This window comes from Octopus bimaculoides, chromosome 18, assembly GCF_001194135.2.
Source record: "Octopus bimaculoides isolate UCB-OBI-ISO-001 chromosome 18, ASM119413v2, whole genome shotgun sequence".
NCBI lineage: Eukaryota > Metazoa > Mollusca > Cephalopoda > Octopoda > Octopodidae > Octopus > Octopus bimaculoides.
The window spans coordinates 12,308,513-12,314,900 of record NC_068998.1 but is presented as its reverse complement, the minus strand read 5'-3'; the positions used below and the strand labels follow the sequence as shown (position 1 = coordinate 12,314,900).

The window sequence follows — 6,388 nt, the reverse complement described above, 5'->3', positions numbered from 1 at the left end:
ATAGACACACACACACACACACACACACACACACACAGATAGATAGATAGATAGATAGATAGATAGATAGATAGATAGATAGATAGATAGATAAATAGATAGATAGATGGGTACACGGGGGATGCCGAAAAGTTCCTGGTTTTAGGTAAAAGAATAAATAAGCGTATCATTTAATTATGAATTTTATTCACCATATTCCCCTCTCAGATTCAAACGCTTATTGCAGCAGTCCTTCAGGTTTTCTAAGTCCTGCAAAAGAACTCGGGCGGTTGGGCTTCCAACCAGGCCTTTTGCGATAGCCTTAAAGCCAGGAACTTTTCAGCAACTCTTCGTGTGTGTGTGTGTGTGTGTGTGTGTGTGTGTGTGTGTGTGTGCATATACGTGCACATATTACATATACATCTATATATATACATGTATATGTAATATGTACACATATATACATGCATACATATATTTATACATCCATACATACATATATATATATATATAATAAGTGCGCCCTTTTAAAGCCTAGCCAGGCTCATGGGTAGCCAATCTTACACAGAACAAGCCGATAGGAAGCTGTCCTTGAGAGGTTGAGAAAACATAGTAGATGCCAAAATCACCTTCGTTATTGTGTGCCGCCTCACCGTCAAGCATTGATCCAGTTGTCATCTAATCCGGGTTTGGTATGCCGAGGCTGATGTTGCACAGACTCGCGCTGACGGCGCGCCACCTGAAGAGATTCCTAGACAGTGTGCGGGTGTAGAAATCTGTTCACGAAACAAGTGTCTTCGCAGCATGTCTCTTTGGCAGCATAACAGCCTTGGGTGAAGCATAGACCAAAACTAACGCTTTTGGAGGTTTTTGTGTTTTTTTCTCAAGTTTATCGACAATGCAAAACCAGAAAAATAAGATATAACTACTTGCTCAAGATACCTTATAAGGATTTTCTTTTTATTCGTACACACACACACATATACACACATCAGATATTATACAGCAATGTCAGGAGTTGCTGGTTTATAGTATTATTAAACCGTAGGATTTATAGGAACAATATTATAACAGATGGGAGTCACAACGCAAATGTTCTTGGCGCAACACCTAGCAGAATTTTCTACAAATTTTGCTATCACTATTTTCACTTTTCCAAAATTGTTTCCAGTCTGATTTTAAAAATCAGTCCCAGATTTTCAAACACTGTTGTAATGATTATTTTGACGAAGTAATTAAAGATTTGGTATAAATATAATAATTATTATGACATCAGAATGATTGCAATACGTCATTATTCAAACCTCATTTTAAAACTTTAAAACATTTCCAGTTTCTGGCAAAACTTACCAGGAATTCGAAAGTTTTTTTTCTTCTTTTTTTCACAAAAATAGAAATCCGAACTTCTTCAGCACTGTAGCTAAAATCTTATGGGGTCTATCACTCACTTATCCAGAAGATGTTACTCTCCTCAATGTTGGTATCTTTTTCTTGTATTTTAATATATAGTCCTTTTGTTTTCTTTTCAGATTTCTGTTAAGATAAATCTATCCTGATGTCATAAGATTTCAGTAATATACTTATATTCTATATTTTGAGGGCACAGTTTGCAGTGTTGTTTATATATTACTACATATAGAGAGAGAGGAGTCGATTTTAACACAATCGGTAAACTTTATACAAATGTTTAAACTATTTGTAGATGCGAGAAAGTTTTCAACCACAATGCGTTTTGATTAATAAACTGAAAATTTTATTATGTACTGAGAAACAACTATATCATAAATCAGTAGAAATGCCACAAAATATATTAATCTGATGGGATCTATCACTCACTAATCCAGAAGATGTTACTATCTTCGATGTTAGTATCTTTATCTGCTAGGAGTCGCGACATGAACATTTATGTTGTGACTCTTGTCTGTTATAGTATTGTTCCTATAAATGATCATTCAATAATACTATAAAGCAACAATTCTTAACACTCCTCTATAGTACTGTGTACATTTTGTTAAAAATGTAAAAGGTTTCAATTGCGGAAGTTGTTTTTTTTTATTATTATTCAGGTTATGTTATTCTTGACAATTAGAGTTGCCAAATATCAATTGATATTCCTAATCCAAATATATTTTGTGGTTTTTCAACTGATTTAGTAGGAGTTCCGATCTTTATGAAATAGGTTTTTCCTCATTATATAATACATTTTTCAGTTTATAAATCATAACGCATTATGGTTGAAAACTTTCTCGCACCTACAAATATTATACTAAAATATTTCAAGATCTTAGAGGAGAGAAACAAATTATAGTCACTCACTTGAAATTTTCTTCTCGTCCGTCAAGACTAAGTATGATTAATAAAAGTACATTTAACAGTTAATCCTTAATGACAAAGGTCAATCTTATCGGTAGCTTGTATACGTTTTGTGTAAGATTAGACAAGTGAACAGAAAGCGAGGTTGGGGAATAGAGGAATGCATAAGCATAGGAATATCGGTGTGTGAAAGAAGGAAACTCTGTGTGTGCGTGTGTGTAATTTTAGTCTTGAGATAAAATCGAGCAGCTTTAAGTACAAGTCTGCAGCCAGCAAAACAGACCAGCTTATGTAAGCAATTGGTGGCACTCCGTCGCTTACGACGTCGAGGGTTCCAGTTGATCCGATCAACGGAACAGCCTGCTCGTGAAATTAACGTGCAAATGGCTGAGCACTCCACAGACACGTGTACCCTTAACGTAGTTCTCGGGGATATTCAGCGTGACACAGTGTGACAAGGCTGACCCTTTGAATTACAGGCACAACAGAAACAGGAAGTAAGAGTGAGAGAAAGTTGTGGTGGAAGAGTACAGCAGGGTTCGCCACCATCCCCTGCCGGAGCTTCGTGGAGCTTTAAGGTGTTTTCGCTCAATAAACACTCACAACGCCCGGTCTGGGAATCGAAACCGCGATCCTATGACCGCGAGTCCACTACCCTAACCACTGGGCCATTGTGCCTCCACTATGTAAGCAATAATCTACAAAATAATTGCAATCCTCTCGGCGATGGATTATGATTCTCATACTATTATGATTCTCATACTATTATGATTAGAATATAGAGTCTACATGCCAGCTAGGTTCGAACGCAGCATTTGTTTCCATCACAGTAGTTTTTTTTTTCTTTGTTTGTTTGTTTGTTTTTAAGGAGCGTTGATTAAAATGGATATCTTCCAGTTGATCATAGTGAAGGATTTCCTCCTGTTTCCGGATGTATTCTACATATACATCCCATACTTAATTTATCGACCCCGAATGGATGAAAGGTGAAGTCGACCTCGGCGTAATTTGAACTCAGAACGCAGCGACGGGCGAAATACCGCTAAGCATTTCGTCCAGGGTGCTAACGATTCTGCCAGCTTGCAATCTTAATAATGATAATAGGCAGTGGCTCTCATGGCTTCTGATCTTAACTGATTGGAAGTGTTATTGTGTACATTGTTTTGTCTTGGTATAGAAAGATGGGCTACAGCAAATATTCTGCTCAATACCACAGATTTGCTTGTCAGTTGTTTGACCTTAACCAGTTGAGCATGTCAGAAGTAGTGGGAGAGCATCATAGCCATGTGTTGAGAGGAATTCTTTGGAGTTTGAATAATTCACCTTTGGAAACATGGGGGTTTTGCTCAACATCTTTAAACAAACCTTATTCGGGGACCTTTTGAGCGGGATGGGCTACTCCACCTGAAGAAAATTCTAACTGGGCCCCACCTGCAAGGTCATGCGCTATTTATCTTGATATGAGATCACCATGTCGCGTACATATGGTTGTGATGCATGTGCCTGGTGTACCCTTATCAGACGGGTAGTCATGATGGGTATACTGGGCTTCGTATATTTTACCCCAGTGTCACTTTGATGGCATGCACTGCTCTCTCACTCAATAATAATAATAATCCTTTCTACAATAGGGAAAAGGCCTGAAATTTGAGGGGAGGGGGATAGTCGATTACATTGACCTTAGTGCTTGACTGGTACGTATTTTATTGACCCCGAAAGGATGAATGTTAAAGTCGACCTCAGCGGGATTTGAAATCAGACTGTCAAGGCGGACGAAATGCCGCCAAGTATTTTGTCCGGTGTGCTAACGATTCCCCTCAGCTCGCCAGCTAGGATCCCAATGATCACCTGTTTATCGGTGAAACAGTTTTGAGGCATTGTAAAGAAACATTACACTAACATGTCTATAGTCTGGATGAATTTTAGGAATGCATACGATACGGTACCTCATGCTTGGATTGTTGACTGTCTGCAGATGCTTGGTATTGTTGGACCAGACACCGAACAGTTTAACCAGTTCGTCGGTCTGACGCCTCACGATGCCTTCCATTCGCATGGATTTGTCTTTCCAGAGACCCAGCCACAATATACAATAATTTTCTTCTGAATAGTATCCCAGAGTGGAAGACCATGTTGTACTCAAGCAATGTATTTCTTGGAGATGGAAATTAAAGGGTTATCTTCCAATATAATTGTTTTTAGCCATTAGCATTTGTCATAGCATTTATACCTATAATACTGACACTCAGGAAAGTTAAAATGGGTTACCAATGTGGAAAGACAGGACTATTCACAAGCCGTCTTCTGTTTATGGATGACCTAAAGCGCTTTGAGAATTTTGTAAACCAGATTGATTATTTGATTGAAACAGTCCAGAAATGCAGCAGCGACATCGGTACGGAATATTGGGCTCAGTAAGAAAAGGGGGAAGAAAACAGCTTGTAGTGGATTGCGGCAGCCATCGGGAGAAATCATAGGGAAACCAGAAGATAGTGAATACATGTATTTGTGGATTTTAGTACTGGATGATATTCTACATGCAAAAATGAAAGAAAAGTTTAGGAGTAAATTTAATTTAAAATCCAACCTGAATGCGAGAAATCTAGTTACCTCAATCAACATATCTGGTCAGTCGCAGTGGTTCGATATAGTGCGTTCACTCTCAGATGGACTGAAGAAGAAATGTCAAAGCTGGATAGAAAGAAGAGAAAGTACGGAGCTTTACACCCTAAAGCAAATATAAATAGATTGTACAAGAAAAGAAAAGATCTGGAAATGAGAATATATATATTCTATTTCTATTTGAAAATTTGGTTATGAAACACGTGTAGTCGTTTTATTATTATTATTTTATGATTTTTACTTTGTATTTTATTATACTTCTTTATAGTGTATTTACTTATTAATTTTCTCTATATGTGACTGTGGATTTTCATGGATGAGTTCATGAACTTTGGTTCTTGTCTCTAAATTATATATTTATATATATGTGTGTGTGTGTGTGTGTGTGTGTGTGTGTGTGTGTGTGTGTGTGTGTGTGTGTGTGTGTGTGTGTGTGTGTGTGTGTGTGTGTGTGTGTGTGTGTTTGTGTGTGTATGTGTGTGTGTGTGTGTGTGTGTGTGTACACATACACACACATACATATATATGTATACACTCCTATATGGTTTATTAACTCTCTCCTGTCAATGATGTCAAATATACAGTAGTATATTTATACTACAGTATTAATAAACACAAATAATGCTCATATATTGCTTCTCGCCAATTCGATTGATGTTTGCTATCTAACAGTCCTCAAATGAATATACCTATATGGCTTACGTAACGTCTCTTGTTCATCGTTGATTATTGTCCGACCTATAAAAGATCCAAGTGTGTGTGTGTGTGTGTGTGTGTGTGTGTGTGTGTGTGTGTGTATGCACATTTTTTGGTTTATATACTATATCCTGTTAATTCTTTACAAATGTAGTAGTCGTTGGGAAAGCAGCTACTGATGCTACTGCTACTAGGTTCGGCTGCCACTTCAGCTCCATAAACGACTCGCTTGGTTTCGCAATGGTCTCCCACTCGGCTTCTGTTGTAGTCCCTGCATGAACCTCCCACGTCCGCCCGTAGCCTAAGGGTATTAACTAGAATGGTACATAGGTACGGACGCATTTTCAATAGACACAACGCAAAAATGTGCGTAGATAGGATATTCCTTAGGCTACTAGATAAACACTTCACACGTTCACAAATCGGTACGGACGTATTTTCAACAGACACAAAATGGCTGCGTGGTAAGATGCTTGCTTCCCAACCACATGGTTCCGGGTTCAGTCCCACTGCGTGGAAACTTGGACAAGTGTCCTCTACTGCAGCCTCGAGCCGACCAAAACCTTGTGAGTGGATTTGGTAGGCAGAAACTGAAAGAAGCCCGATGTATATCTGTGCGTGTGTATGTGTGCATGTGTGTGTGTGTGTGTGTGTGTGTGTGTGCGCGCGCGCACGCCTATGTGTGCGTGTGCCTTTGTGTCCATGTTTGTCCCCCCCACCACCACTCCACAACACTGCTTGACAACTGGTATTGGTGTATTTACGTTCCCGTAAGTTA

At 38.6% G+C, this 6,388-nt stretch overlaps 1 protein-coding gene across 3 annotated transcripts in view; it reads left to right on the top strand.

The window, feature by feature from the left end:
• The window catches only part of LOC106868664 (cholecystokinin receptor type A), a 15,272-nt gene that overhangs the window by 2,969 nt on the left and 5,915 nt on the right, over positions 1 to 6,388 (top strand). For 2 of the 3 annotated variants that reach the window (XR_008265950.1, XM_014914041.2), the window contains exon 1: positions 1,275 to 1,455. The exons of the other annotated variant lie outside the window; for it this stretch is intronic. The gene's annotated coding sequence lies outside the window, so the exon portion shown is untranslated. Of the gene's footprint in view, positions 1 to 1,274; positions 1,456 to 6,388 lie in introns of those variants that run through there. 3 annotated transcript variants of the gene reach the window in all.